We start from the raw sequence: 15,968 nt of genomic DNA, 5'->3' as shown, positions 1-15,968 counted from the left end.
TGCCTGTCAGTCTGCTGTTCCTGGTTTTGGCCTTGCTAGAAAAAATGTCAGCTATGTTGGGTCTTCTGGGATCTAGCCATGTTGAATAAAGTTTGCATCATGTCAGCCCAGTAAAAACAAGCAAAGTAGTTTTTACCTACGTATTTAAAACTATACAGTTTGTAGGGGAAAAACTGATGTCTCATTTACAAGAACAAGGGTTCCAAACCAGTATGGTTACACAGATCCACCACTTTAAGAAGTTCAGGTTTTGAGACAGGCATCTGTTTAAGCATCATTGACTGTTAATGCATTTGACACATGCTGAAACGAATCCATGATTGTAGTTAGTTCAGCTTTCCCTAAGCCAGTGTGTCTTATACAGACCTACAAACATGTACATAGACCTATAAATATAAACCCATTTCTGATATACCTCCAGCAAAACACATTGCTTAATGATTAATAACAACAGGAAATGAAGAAATTAACAACTGAAAGTAAGAATTGGAGATTCAGTGAGAGAGAAAATATAGACTGCATTGTAGAGAGAACATAGGCTACTGTTCAAAGAAACACAAACATGACACACGACGGTCACTTGCCATTTCAATGGACGCTCCAGAATTGGCAGCTGAAGCCCAGGAGGAGCTAGGTGATTTGAGACATTGGAAAAGCCCAGTATGCTACTAATTGAATGTTTAGGTATTAAATCTAAAAATCTGACTCTTGAGAACCTAAGTGGTGCTGAAAAGCAGCAGGACTTCAGCTCACGCTTGTCTGGGAAATATCTGTTTACCATGCAGGTGTCATTCAGAGTTTCAAAACTGCATGTCAGCCACCCCTATAACAAAGCTATGTCAATAAAGTTCCCCCATGTGGTGAATGCTTCAGAACATAAGATGTTTTTTCCATTGCACATTCGAAAAACTACAAAACCTTTCCCAGTTTTAAGCCAGGAATGTCAGAAATGTTGCTGAGGAAAGCCAGTGCCATTGGCAAGGTGGGAGCTTGCCTGCAACACACAACTTCTGGAGTCCAGCCAGGTCTGCTTGGCTCTGGTCTGGCTGAAAGACTAGAACTGGGCCACCCCACACAGCAGTGAGCCACTGCACATCAGGTTACGGTCACTCAATTATGAAATGGGTCTTCCTCTTTTTGACCCCAAACTGCGTTGTGTTTTGAGGAAAAGACTTGCCCTATACAACTCTCATATACTTCCATGATTTGATTTACATAATTTCACTCTGTCAAATCCTACCTTCATTTCTTCTTCGGAGTAGTATCATCCAAACCATTCTCAGTCTCCCTCTTTCCTATGCATCCAGAACCACAAGAACCTGCTACTTTATTTGTGAATGCACCTGCACACACTGGCAGGCTGCTTAGACCTCCAGCTCACGCCTTGTGAGCAGAGCTTTTAATTTAGGCCGAAGAACACATCTCTCAGCTGCACAGCGTGAACCTTCAAACACGCTCTGCCACTGGTCAGAGCATGTGACAACTGGAAATTTAGGGGCAGCGTGAGAAAAATGCCCAGTACCAGAAGCCAGAAGGCAGATTAAAGGAGGACACAGCTTTGAACAAAGGTTAAAATTCTATTCTAATTTGTGAGTGCAGAAGAGCCATTCTGACAAACGCCACTGGAAAAAGCTTCTTTCTCTTGATACCATGTGATCCAATAGTTCAAAGGATTCAATAATTGCATACGCACTTTCTAATTTCTAAAATATTGATAATTTAAGACTATGGAATAGCAAACAATACATGAAGAATTGCAAAGGAAATTCATCATTCCTGATACACATTTATGAACAACTATTAAGTGTAAAGTTAATTAAAATTTCAGAACCTGCTATCAATTTTACCTACATTCAATTGTTAATTATCCAATTACTTATGCATGATTAGATCATCCTCTAACCAGGGAGCAGGAGACTTTCCTCAAATCACAGCTGAACCTGAATGATTATTTTGCTGTTTTGTTTAGCTGGGCTAAAATAACTTCAGTCATGGTGGCATGTGAACTAGAACTGAGCTGGAGATTTAACTAGCTCAGCTCCACCACAAACTCAAATTTGTATTGCTCTATTCATCCAATTTTTATTTTTTTGTCTCAGTATAGAATGAATGAGAATGACCTTTTGATTTTTCAGCTCGCTGAGATTTGCATTATCATGCAATCTTTATTTACAGAGTCATACTGTATTCCCAGAATAATACGTCAGGCAGCTGCTATTGTAACTTTATATGTATCAATGTAGAGTCTTAGAACATGCAGAATATTTCTGAAGAAATGGTCCAAGAGGACAGTGTAAGAAGGATAGTTCGTTTAGCAATCTGTAGAGGAACCACAAGATCCTTTCCATTTCTTCAGGCATTTAGGAAAAATGAAGATATAGTGAGCAAGAGTTGGGATAAGGTTTGCCATTTGATATAGTTAGGGATTTTGCTCAGTGAGGACGTCTGTATATTTTTATGTGTAATTGCACTGTAAGCATGCACTATGTTAAACAGATGTCAGGACTGCAGTGGGCTTTACAAACTAAATAAACAGTGGAAGAGAGATTTAGTTTTTGCCTCTTTAAGATTTACACAATCCATGCAGATAAGGATTTTATTACTTTATTAATAAAAAATGATAGCAGAAAGCAATGAATCTAGGCATCTGTTATAACTCGTAGCTTAAACATTTGACTGAAAATGGACTATGTGCGGCAATGAACTATGCATGCCCAGATTCTCCAAGCTGTTCTGGGCATAAGACCAGAGAAGGTGACACAAAAATAGCTTCATGCCATCTTTGCCATTGCCCAAATCAAGTAGCAAACAGGGAGGCCAGACCCAGCTGTGCACGCCACCCTGTAGCTACAGGACCGCTCTGTGTATCACCCACCCGCCTGTGGCTCCTACAGCGTTGAGGACCACTTTAATTCCCCCAGGGATTTTCCCCAGGTACAGGAAACATTAAGGGAGCTGGCTGGTACTAAGGAAGTACGTGTCTGACCTTTAGAAACATCTCAACTTAAAAACTGTAGTCCACGAACTTTTTAGATGAAGCAATGCCATAAAATTAACATGAGAACACTCAGGTTTAAACTGGACAAAGTATATAGGCAAAGCAGAGATCCTACAGGTCACTGTGTCCATTTTCAGTTTCTGTTAATCCACAGTATTGAAAGGAAAAGTTCAGAGCCATGAGTTATCTAACTCCACCGCCAGCTGTATCAGTGCAACTATGCTCCCTTAATTAAGAGATACAGATCTCACAATTCCTTTCCCCAACAGGATGTGAACTCTTGCTCACCTAAAATACTTCATTTAGAAGGAAATGTTAATTGTTAGGCACACACCTGCGCTGCTGTATTACAGGCTTAACTAAGAATTATGACTTCTTTTTCCTCCCTAGTTACTGTTCCTGTAATGTTCCCTGAATATGTTTTGTAGTTTCTTTGCTTCTGAAGAAGGCAGCATAATATAAGTACAAGCATCACAGAGATGTTACCTGACACGGACAGGCTGAAGTCGAGACATTATCAGAAGCAAAAAAGAAATTTCAGAGTGCAAATCCCAGTGAGAAACAAGATTTAGGCTTTTAAATGCCTTCAATTTTTTCAAATGCTTTTAAATTTTTATATGTTCATCAGAAATTCCCCCTTTTCATCTCTGGGCCCAGAAATCAGATCATTTTCAAATTTGAGTACAAGCTGCTATCTACACCCATATTTAGATCAGTAACACGAACAATAGTACCCAACAATAGAAATCTGAACCTGAAAATTGTAGTTGTGTATTTTTCCTACTTTGATTATCCTTGATTCAAAATGGAAACCCATTACGCTGTAATTAGATATTTTTAAAATTTCCTTTAGATCTTTGAATGAAAGACAGTATCTGGATGCCAAGCTGTTGTCAACTGTTTTCACTGTCTGGAACTGTATGTTCAAATCCTGGCTCAATAAAGCCAATCTTTCTTATTTCTGAAACAGCTATTTCAGTGTGCTCTGGTTTACTACAAGCAGAGCTTTCAAACAAGGCCGTATAATACAAGGCTGTTTCAAAAACTGCCTATAAAACAAAGTCTTAATACTCCACATGTTGCGTGTGAGTATATTCTTTACAATTTACAAGATGTTATTGTTTTTAATGGCCATCCGTTCAAACTTACCTGCCAGTTTGCAAATTGCTAATAGCAACAGAAAGTCATCAGAACAAACTGCACCCTCAGTGTCACCTACACTCTTACGTATCCCCCAGTTTGTTGGCCCAAGTGTCAACAATTCTCAATTACAAGTCAGTAATTCTCTAGGCAATGCACATGAAGAGAGACGATACAAATTGTTGTGTCAGCTCTGCCAGTTTCGCAATATTAATAGAAACCACAGTGCCAAGATTTGTTTTAGTCTTTAGTAACTGCAGCTATCACCTTGATAAATATGGCAGCAGACGTACTGAATAAGAAAATAAGACTACTACAAATCACCTCCCAGAACAAGATTTCACTTTAAAAATTGCAAGCACTAAGATTATTGTGACATTATAGAAAAGATATTTTGGCAAAGCTATAAACACTTTCAGGAACAGGAAGTCATTTCAGAATAAGTAATGTAAATTATTTTGATATAGTGGCACCAAGATAACCTGTTCCTCAACAATAATCTTTGTCGACAGTGTCTTCTTGCAGGACGACATTGGGATCTTTAGTGTGATTTGCCAGGCACTGTCACCAACCTAAATGTTCTTTAAAAAATATCATCAAATGCAGCTATCACCAGCTAAGTCCCCACTTAGAATTATGGAAATTAAGTACTATGCTTCAGTTCATTGACAGGCAGTAAGTCTATTTCTACAAATAACATGTTGATGTACAAAGCAAGCAGTATTTTTTTAGGGGAGAAAGGAACCAAGTGTTATATAGGAAAAACATGTCAGCCTCACACAAATACAAATGGGGAGTACTCGGCCTCCCAGCCCCTTGTGTCACCTCACTGACCCTGCTGACTCCCACCGCCATGCCAGGGCTTGGTTCTTCCCCCATTTCACTCGTGCAGGTCTGTAAGAGAGCAGACAGCGCCAGCCCTGCGCCTGCCTCAGCTCCCACCCCACCACTGTCTCTTGTCAGGACTCCACATCTGCTCCAGACCCTCTCACTACTGCCGGTTTCGGTACCACTGCAGCAGCTCTCATCACACCACGCTGCCAGCTGCCTCATCCAGTGCTGAAGGTAGAACGTGAGACGTGTCCTGCTTCAGCCAGAGTAATTCCGGTTTGACAGGCACTTTGGGGCAATGAAGTATTTTATGAAGGAAGCCCAACAACAAGGAGAACCACTGCACTTCTCTCCATATTGTTCACCTATATGACACCAACCAGCACATATAGGTATTTCTGGCTGTAGTGAACTCCTTCCTATTAAGAGGGCCTTACATCCAATTTTTGTTGCTCTTTCTTCTTAACATACTTCACTGCCCCAACTGAAAACTGAAATAGACTCTATGAAAGCAATGAAAATTACTACAGCAAAACAGCTCCCAAAACCTTAATCTGCTTCATTCTGGCGATTTCCAATATACGGCAACAGATCCTGCCTGTGTGAGAGTCCAGCCAGAGCTACTGGTGCAGCCACGGTCAGAACACAGACTCAGCCAGAATGTACATACCTATGACTCTGGTGATCAGGCACCATGTGGTTTCATTTGAACGTCAGTTTTCAATTAAAACTAACCACTTCTAGATTTTGTGGCTGCGAAACAAAATTTCAATGCTTATGTAGAGTGAAACAAACACAGTAAATGTTGCAGATAGTCCAGAAGATGAAGGGATTCCAGTTATTAACACTAAGGAACTAAAGCTCAGGTTCTCAAAGGTTCTGGAGATATTCGTCACCCACTTTAGGCACAGAGATTTTTCCACCCTTGAAAGTGTCATCCAGCTGCTGCTTAAGCCAGAAGGGTTGAGACCTCATCTCTGCAAGGCAGCACATTGACACTGTGCCTCCTGCACCACTTCACAGAGGGACACTGCTCAAACTTGCAACGGAAAGCTCCCAGGCAGCACATTCAAACTACATGCTCTGATCATGCTAACTGTGGAAGAGGGAGGGTGAAAGTTTCTCCTTAAGATTAAGCAGAGCATTCTGATTGACAGCTGCTTTCAAAGGCTTAGGTATGCAAATGTCCACAAAAACGGACATGACACATCACAGACGATTACCTGTGCAAACACTTGCTTCCAGAGAAATGGAAGCAGCAGGAATTGCCCCTCAGCAAGCTGCTACAATTACTCAATCTACCACTATCCTGGAAAGTAAAAGAAGCATAATCTGCTATCAGTATGTTTGTTAAAGACAGAAGTCTACATCGTATCAAAAATTCATGCTTATACATTCAAACATACAATGACACACCACTGTTGCTATCAGTGTTTGTATCCTCATTACAATGCTTTGGACAAGGGTATCATATGGACTAATGTATTTAAAGGACATTGTGGGGCAACAGGTGGAACCTATTTCTGTTGTTTAGAAGCCGGACTTTTATACCCAGTTTGTCATTCACTAACCGGATCCAGCCCCTCCAATCTCAAATACATAAAACAGGAGAATTACAGTTGCTTCCCTAAGGTAAGATAAGGACTGTAGGCAGGTTCCCTGAAACAATAAACACAGGCAGCAGAAGATTTAGGATAACAGCTCAGTTTATAAATGTGTGCATTTCCCTAGACTGAAGGCCACCGAATGGAGGAAACTCATCAGCTGAGTTTGACATTTTATCATTTGTGCAAGGATATGACAGTCTTGCAAAATATATGGCTAGGCAGAAGACATAAAATATCTGTAAGACTTAAATGTGGTGTAGATTAGTTGTCCTTTGAGCAGGCTGTTGTCTTTCCAGTACGAAGTCTCCTGGAAGGAACTACTTCCACAATTCAAAATACTTACAAAACACTTGTGTAGAAAGAATGGCATCTGAAAAGCTGCAATACAGCATGGTGTAGTGTACTGCTTGGTGTGGACTGGGTACACTTACTTAAATCCCTCCTCAAAGGCTAAATGTAAAACATGCTCTAAAACATAAACAAAAAGAGAGATCTGAAAACTGGATTGCTGTTGCAGGGCATGGACAGCTGGCTTGATCAGGGTTAGTCAGAAGGTCCTAATGAGTGCCACTTATATGTTCAAAATATTTAAAACCACGTACACCTAAATAGGTCATCTTGAATGCAGCTACCATAGCAGACTAAGTGTGGTACACGTGGACCCATTCAGTCATGGCTTACCGCATCGGGGTTTCAAGTGGCGCTGAAGAACTGAGCAGAAACGTGCATTGTGCATGGCAAAGACAGCAATGAGGTGAAAACTGGAAGAAGATGGGAATAAGGAGTCAATCCCTGCCATAAGCACCAACTCCTGAGGCACTAATCTAGACATTCAAACCTGCCTACACCATGCCTCACTATAATATCAGAGATAACTGCACTGCTCTGGCAAACATAACACAGGACCTGCAAAAGATCCTTGCCCTTCTGGGGTGCAGCAGCTGCAGGCTAGGTGACATACTGCTGTGCACCTGAAATGGAAATCACTGTGTATTTTAAAGGTACCTGAACCTTTCTGGGAAGAGGGAAGGGTGCCAACAAAACCATCTGGAAGCTCTAGATCAGCTCAGGCTTTCTCAAAGAAGAACTTAAGTAGAAGACTGTATGAACAACTCATCTGCTACCTCAGTCCCTAATCTGTAAATTCACTGGTGAACCCCATCACCACTAGACCTCAACTTCCCTTTTTGCCTTGCCTCTGTGGAGAGTTTTGTGTGACAGACCACGCAAACACAGACATGAATGCGTGCTCCTGGGGAGCACAGCGTTTGCTGAGCGCTTTGACCCAGTCAGTATAAGATACAGATCTGTTGCATGTTCACTGAAACTGCCAGTCTGCTCCCATCCCCCTGCCCTCCTGATGCTTCCAGTTGGTACCAGAGGAGCCAGGAGTAACAGGGCTGGATGAAATCTCACCATAATATCACATTCCTCCAACAGCTTGTCTTCAGTGGTGCTCCCTTAGCACAGGCAGCTCTCAAACACAGAAACTTCACAAGCAAATGCTTGAATTAATGGTGCCAGGTCATTGGTGAACCAGAGGATAGAAAAACAGGAACGGGGAATGAATGTCCCCTTTCAGGAAGATTAAGGTTATCAGATAAAAAGAAAGCACAAAGAACAAAAAGTAAAAAAATACAGGTTAGACGGTACTTCTTGGAGAAAAGCACTACCTCTGTTAAGCTTTGCTTAGAGAAGATGGTGACAGGAAATGGAAGGATGAAATGTCTTTCATCTCCTTAACCTCATCTGCCCGAGATGACTTCAGCACTTTATGGCAGGGACCAGCTCGCTTTTCTGTTTGCAGAGCATACTGCAGACCACTGTTCTGGTTTGTAAGATGTCCTCCTAAGTGGAGACAAGTAAGTGTAACAGTAACGGGTCAGCAGCCCCACTGCTTGCAGAACCCACAGAGTGCTCTGAGCAGGACTTGCTGACTGAAGGCAGAAAGCAGGCAGAGCTTTTTACAGCAGGGGTGATTTATAGTGACACTTTAATGTTGCATTTTGCTCCAGGTTGCTCCTAAATGTTCTGTTTCTCACAAGATGTATGTAAAGAAACCCAAAGCCCCTAGTTTTCCATATTTTAAAGATACCAAGTGCCCAACTATAGCAGCATGACAACAGGCAAACAGCAGCATCAGAAGTCAAAGTCTTTCAAGCTAGAGAGCTTTCTGTAGATGAAGAGATCTATATGTTTATTATTCATGAAAAACACCTGATAAAAGTCCTAAACCAACCATCTTAAGTTCTATGAATTCTCGTGTATTTGATTTCCTCAGAAAGGTTGGTGTATCTGTTACCTATCTTTTAAAGGCCACACATTGCTCTTTGCAAGTAGTAAGTTTAATTAGCAAAATTTACTAAACTATTCCCATAATTTAAATAAGTGTTGTAGAGAATTTATTGTTACTTATTACGGATTACTTAATGTGTTCCTAACTTATTAAGCTGAAATAGCTGTTTCTAGATTCTGAATACTGGTAAAAGTCTCAAAAATAGTGTATTTGTGTGGACTATTACACAAACCGAGTATATTAAGGAATTCCTGTAGACAGTAGCACAGACAGTGAGTTAATTTCTCCAAATCGGTGCCCAACAACTTAGCTGCAATGAACAGAGTATTCCGATAACCCACCTACTATTTTGGTTGTGAGAAGTCTGTGAACAGACTGATTTTTACCATTTATTTCTGGACCATGAGTGTATCTTTCTAGTTGACTCATGGCTATGTATTCATTTTTTGAGATGACTGAATTTCATTTCATGACTGTCCACGGGTTGCATCATAAATTCAAGACTACACACTCCCCTCTCTCCACTGATCTCCCACAGATGCCAAAAGGAAGCTTGTACAGAGATCAAAGGAAGAATTTGGGCTCTGTGTAGTAAAATAAAACTTTCAATTGTTATTTTTTACATCACATTCAGAATTGCTTACTGGAAAATGTTCCCTTTGCTAAGATTATTGCCACCCTTGCTCCTGTGTCTTTTTCCTTCCCCATCCTTCTTTCTTTTCTCCATCTTCTTTTCCTTCTCATTGTATGTGTCATCACAAATTCCCGTTCCCTGTGCAACATGTTGGAATGGTCACTGTTAGCATGCAAAGTGCCACTATTAACCAGGAGTACTTGCACTCTGACAAGTCCAGAGAAGCAATGGTTCACATCCACCTCTAGACTTAGGACACAGCGCAACGGCCCTCACTTTCTGCACAAGAGAATATTGCATATCTCGATGTATAATGTCACAGCTGTGTTTAAACCCCCCCTCCTCCATTTTTCAAGAAGCAAGAATCAGAACCCAGGCCCTTACTAACTGCCATACCCATATCAGACACTCACCCAGGTGTTCAGCATGTTGTCCACCAAAGTATTCAGCACCAAGAAGTCTCTGTTCCAGTGCCAGGCACTGTAAGCAGAGACAGGTTAATATGCCAGGCCCAAGTGCCTCAAAGTAACTATTAAGAAATAGAAACTATCAAGTACAGTAGCATAAAGTTTTCCCTCCGACTCCAAAATGGATTTAGATCTGTTAAGCTAGTTTCAGGTACAGGGGATCTAGTTATAAGGTCCACCTGAAGACTGCAGAACAGAGAAGCAGTGGCCTGACCCTATGCACCACAACAGTCAGTTCAAGCCTCTGCAAATGGGGGTGGAAAGGATCAGAAACTTCTGAACCCCTCTACTTTGCCTGTTCCCATATGGTAAACATGCCTTACAACACCACCCAGCTTCTTGCATGGCAATTCCAGTGCTCTTTAGAAACCCTGTTTCTACACAAGACATTTCTGGCAAGACCCTGTGAGGCACCATTCTTACCCCCCATTGTGAAACCAGAAAACTGAAAGGAAATGGTTCACCTGAGGCCAGTGTCCAAGCCCAGAACAGGTTCTGAAATTGTCTTTACAATTAAGTCACTAGATCATATTGCCTTCACTAGCATTTCACGTCTGCACGAAGTGATTACAATCTCTCATATTCTGTGAGCTGAGTAGTTCATCTGTCCTAACTTTCTCAGCTGAACAAAAGATGTGCTTATACAGAATTAGCCCTAATACATCAGCAGAGATGATTTTGGCTCTAAAGCTACCAGACTGACTTCTGTCAATCCCCCCTTCATGCTACTTGAGTGTCAATAATGTTCTTAACAATCACTGGCACAAATTAGTGTGGGTAAAGCATTCTGCACTCTTGCAGTTAATAAGTGACTGAGAAAGCCTACCAACTTATGCAGAAGAGGTTGCTTGCAACCAACATGCAGACAGAATGGAAGCAGGCTGAAAAGCTCCCACTGTCTCACTTGACTTTTTTGCTTATATTTCGGAAGATAATGCTAACAAGTTTGTCAACTATCAAGGAAGTATTGAGGTTTGAGAATGGCACAAAGGGTATCAGACTGGCAGATCTGGGATCTCAATTGTTTCACTGAGCCACAAAGCTTAGCACAAGAGATAACTGTACAACCTTCTCTGTCAATATTGCTTTACTGCTACTTCAAGAACGATGTCAAAATTTTGCCTGCATGCTATCCACTCCATCACTAGCCTCTTTGAGAGGTTATGGGTAGGACAGTCTGGTGTGTCCTGTGGCAAGATCTGACACACACTTGGGCATAGAGTTGGGATCACCCTAATAATTCTATAGATTACCCCAAATATCAGTTATGTCATGTACTAAACTAAAAGAAGGGATGCTTTGGGATGCTCTGTGTGCCTTCTCATCACCAACGTGCCATAATCAATCTGCTTTAAAACTATCTACTTTTCAACACCTTCAATTATGTTAATTAAATGTAAGCTAGGTATTGAAACAGTGTTTCATCTGAACAGCTAACAGATCCCTTCGCCACATCTCAGTAAATCTCAGCAAAAATATTCCTAATAATCATCGTACTAATTTTTTCCACTCTCGTAACTGGAAGAGATGTATGGATCGAGGCTTCACAACACTGGGATCAATGACCAGACCCCAGTGAATGCACAGGGACCAGAACCAGATCCTGTCCCCGGGGTGGGAACTTGCATTTCTCATTGAAAGGAGAGCCTCGTCCCCCGGCGTGGTGAGGCAAGAAGGGTAGGACAGTTAAGTGAAAGAGTCCGCAGTTGCCCAGCCCCAGCCTAAATCAAGAACAGGAGTTAAGGGCTCTAATGTCTACAATTAGCATAAACACTCTCAGGGACACTGCACCGCCTGGGAAAGAGCCTTAGCAACGCCTCACTAATACTCCCCTGACCTTGCCCCTCCCAGCACATCCTCTCTGCGTTTACACCAGGTGGTGAAACTCGAGTAGGAAGCACGAGAGTCTCGGCAGCGATAGAGACGCTACTCGCAAGGGGAGCTCGGGAAGAGCCTGCGGAGCCGCTCAGCCCCGCGTACGGGAGCGAGCAGGGGCGGCGCGCTGCGCCCCGCCGGGCCGTGCCCCGCCGCGCCGTGCGGGGCTCCCGGGCAGCCCGCCGTGTGCAGCCGGGGCAGCTCCAGCGGGCACCGGGGCGGCACGGCACGGGGCGGCATGGCACGGCACCCCGGGGTGGTCTGGGGGTCAGAGCCTGAGGGTGAGCCGCAGGGCTGCGCGTAAGGGACCGCCCGTTTCAAGAGGGAAAACCACCCGTAAAAAGGCAAACGCTTCAAACAAACATATGGCAGTAACTCTAAGGGTCATCTCCTGCATCCACACAAGTGCAAAATGAAAATTTTAAGGACAGGTTCGTAGTTTTTAGAATCTATCTTCAGATATGTCGTGAAATTTATTTTGCGCAGTGCTAGAAGCTCCCCAGACTCCGAAGTGTGTTACAAAGTGGTGTGCACGCCGCTGCTGTTAGCCCTTTTCCACCAGGATCACCCGAGGTGATTTTTTTCCCCAGCGCGTGTGATCTCAGTGAAACAACCTGTTGCTCTTTAAAGTTTTGCTACAAATAACTGTTCTTCCTCTCAATATTATTGCTAGGTAACTTCAGCCAGAGAAAACACCCTCGAGCCAGATGGAAATGTCTCCTTTTTGCCGGTTCCTACACGCATTAGCAGCCACTCTGCCCGGGATTTGGGGAGGGGAGGCGCAGGGGTCCCTCCGCGGAGGGGAGGGCACCTGGCACGGCCGGCCGGGCTCGGCCCGCCATGTCCCCGGCTCCCCGCGGCCCTCGGCTCGCTTCCCACCCCGCCGCGCCGGGGGGCTCCGCGCCTCCGGCTTTCTGCCCCCCCAGCCAGACCCCCGCCCTGCGCTGCGCCGCGGGCTCTCCCCTCCGCCTCGCCCCGCCGGTGCGCACCGTCCTTCCCCGGGCGCCCCCAGCCCCCAGCGCCGGCGGGCTGGCCCCGGCGGGAGCACTGCCCGCCCCGGCCCGCTCCCGGCGCGCACCCACCTGCCCCGCTCGCCTCGTCCCGCCGCCGGGGCCGCTCCTGCCGCCACCAGCTCCTGCCCTCACTCCGGCACTGGGCAGGGCGGCGGCAGCATCCCCCGCCGGCCCCCCAGCTGCCGCGGCGGCACTTGCAGCCTCACGGGAACCGGCGGCGAGGGGAGGAGGGGGTGGGGGAGAGAGGAACCCCTGGCCAGGGCCCCGTCCCAGCCCTCCCCACCGCCTCCGGCACCCGGGCCCGCTCCCACGGGCCAGGCGAGGCGGGGCGGGCGGCGGCGGCGGCGGGGACCCGCCCGGGCGCGCCCCGCTCCGCTCCGCGCCGCCCCGAGCCGCGCCCGCAGGTAGCGGCCCCGCTGCTCCGGGCAGGCGGGCACGGCCGGGGAACGTGGACCCTTCCGCAGCTGGGCTGCGCTGCGCGGGGTGCGGGATGCCCCGCACCGGGGCGCGGCCGCGGCTCTGGCTGCTCCCCGGCAGCGGCACGCCCGGCAGGGGGGCACCCCAGCCCCGAACCCCGCGGCAGGCCACACCGCGGAGCACAGAGCGCCGCTCGCTCGGTTCGCTCTGCGAGCCGGGTCGCCTCGCCGTTCGCACTGGGAAAGCCTGGCCGGCTGTGCTGTGCTGGCCCCGGTACCCGGACCCCCGCAGGGAGGTACCGGGGACCTGCCTCTCCTGAAGCAGAAAATCCTCGGCTCGCCCTGCACAGTTAAACTGGTCTGTGGTGTGGGATTCCTCCAGCTCCAGCCCTGCTACGCTCACCGGTGTACTTGGATCTTAAGAACTGAAACGCAGAGAATGAAAAGTTTTCACCGTTGTTTGCTAGCACTCACGTTATTATACTGCTTTTCACCTCCAAAGATCTGTCAACACTGGCTGACAGCAACACTGTCTTTTCGGATCATTATACAGTATAATATAGCTCAAATCTCTTAACCTCAGGAAATGCTTATTGGAGGAAAAGCAGCACGTAGCCCTACACTCACAGGTTCTGGTGCCATTCTACAGCCTGGCCCTAGTGGCCTGGATTTGCCCTGAGAGGCTGCTTTTCATTTTCCCAAATAACAACAACAACAATATTGTTAGAGTTGCAAACGTACTGGTGAGAGTGACATTTACAATATATTGAGTGTTTTTCACCTTGAAAGGTGACAGAGACCTTTATTTCTGAAAGAGATCCATGAGACCTGACTTTAGCAAATGACTGGTCCAGGTGCCATTGCAGAACTACCAACAGACTTAAAGTCACCTAGGTCCTCAAACAGCATTTCATGTATTAGGATGAAGTTAGGTTTGATAAATAGTTGTATTTTCCCACTTCTATTGCAGTACACTAACTTTTGAAGAAATGGATCACCCTTATGATAGTTATTACAGTATAACTGCACAATAATAATGAAATTATCACGAACACTTTTCCAGATTAAAAAAAAAAAAACCCAGAAAAACCCAACCCAAAATTGCTGATTGCAAAAGTGAATGAATAGTAATCGTGCTTACTTGGAGATGATTCTAGATCAAAGGTCTACAAATTCAGAGACTTCCCTATCAAGGTTAAACTAAATGTTCATCTGGGGATGCAAGCAAACCTAACACTTCCCTGCAGCAGTCAAGTGTTAATGTTTCCAATCCCAAATCAAAATAAACTCTTGTTTGAAGAAACAGTAGAGATTTCTTTGTACACCAAGTATTTGGAGCCAGGTTTTCCAGGACTACACCGTAGCATGGCAACAAACCTAAATTTTTTTAAGGCTGTTCTCTGGTTGTGTAGAAACTGGAGAAGGAGACGAAGCTGGTTATTTTAAGTAATCGTCTAGCTATAGCTATGGGGCAAAGACAGAAAAGATGGAAGAGAACAAAACCTTTGAAATGGGAAATGATGCAGGTCAGATGTCAGATTGTGGTAGCTTTCCAAACTTCCACAAAATCTGTAGGTCAGATATTGCTGTATCCATTGCTGCACTACCCCCACTTAATAAACCACGGGATTTATGCTGTAGGGTTTTTTATGGCCCAGTATTTGAGGTGTGGTTGTATCAAATAAAAAATAACTTAACCAAAGGTTTTATTTTTTGATTTCTCTTGATATTAATTCTAGCTCCTCATTATCTGTCATTTCATCGCTTTGTGATTGCTTCTTTCACCACTATAGCAGCAACATGCTGTCCTTCTGAAACCCATGCTATCCTTCCTTTTGTTTCACATGGCCTTATTTTATCTTGAATTAGGTGGGAGGAAAAAGAGTAAGTTCCTTACACAAGGGAAACACTAACATTTTGAAACCTGTGCTAATGACAGTTGATTGAGGTTTTGACTCTATCACTTTCTTTGCAGATGAAGCTGACATTTTTATGAGAGTCTCTGGGTCCAAGCCAACTTCAGTAGTGACTTGATTTGGGAGCTAGTCCTTATATCTCAGCTTCTCTCTGTCTTTGCCATATGCAACACACACTTAAAATATAGCATAAAAATAACCAGTAAAAGCCAAATCTATTATTTCTATTATTTAATTCCCTATTTATTGTAATACTAAACAGCATTAGTAGCTCAGTGATACAGTACCTGTGAAAGAAGCAAGTCAACAAACACTGAGAATCACTTCTACTTCAAAGGCACATATGAAAGTAAAAAGAAAAGGAATACACAGAACTGCAGAGAACATGCAGCTGTTTGTTCCTTTAAAACTACAAGTCAACACCACCTTTGAACATTTCCTGGAAATATCACAAGGAGTTAAAAGGGAGAAGCCAGGAAGGGCTGAGCTGGAACACCAAACCTAAGGATAAAGAAGGAAAAAGCTGCAGTGGCAAGGGACTTCTCTGGTTTCCAAAGCAGTGTGGTCACCTCTGCCGCACTGTGGCCTTCAGGGTTTGATCTCAAAAGATCAAAGGCTGTATTGTCAAGCCCATCTGTGAAGTTGCAGCAGGTCCTTTGTTGCAGGGTCAGTGGGGAGATTCTTCAGGGAGCAACAAGGCATGTCTCGCAGAACAAGGAGAGGGTTCAGGACAGAAAGACCCTCAGAAACATCTCCTTCCCTCTTGCAAGGGCTT

General features: G+C 44.5%; 2 protein-coding genes across 2 annotated transcripts in view; both read right to left on the bottom strand.

Moving 5' to 3' along the window:
- CSTB (cystatin B) overlaps positions 1-12,913 on the bottom strand; it is an 85,617-nt gene extending 72,704 nt beyond the window's left edge. The window contains exon 1 of the mRNA XM_056341187.1: positions 12,910-12,913. The gene's annotated coding sequence lies outside the window, so the exon portion shown is untranslated. The remainder of the gene's footprint in view (positions 1-12,909) is intronic.
- CASR (calcium sensing receptor) overlaps positions 1-13,128 on the bottom strand; it is a 77,717-nt gene extending 64,589 nt beyond the window's left edge. Inside the window, exon 1 of the mRNA XM_056341180.1 lies at positions 12,931-13,128. The gene's annotated coding sequence lies outside the window, so the exon portion shown is untranslated. The remainder of the gene's footprint in view (positions 1-12,930) is intronic.
- Positions 13,129-15,968: the final 2,840 nt, after the last annotated feature.

This window comes from Falco biarmicus, chromosome 5 (genome assembly GCF_023638135.1).
Source record: "Falco biarmicus isolate bFalBia1 chromosome 5, bFalBia1.pri, whole genome shotgun sequence".
Lineage (NCBI taxonomy): Eukaryota > Metazoa > Chordata > Aves > Falconiformes > Falconidae > Falco > Falco biarmicus.
The sequence above is the reverse complement of the archived record's forward strand: the minus strand, read 5'-3'. Positions and strand labels throughout refer to the sequence as shown.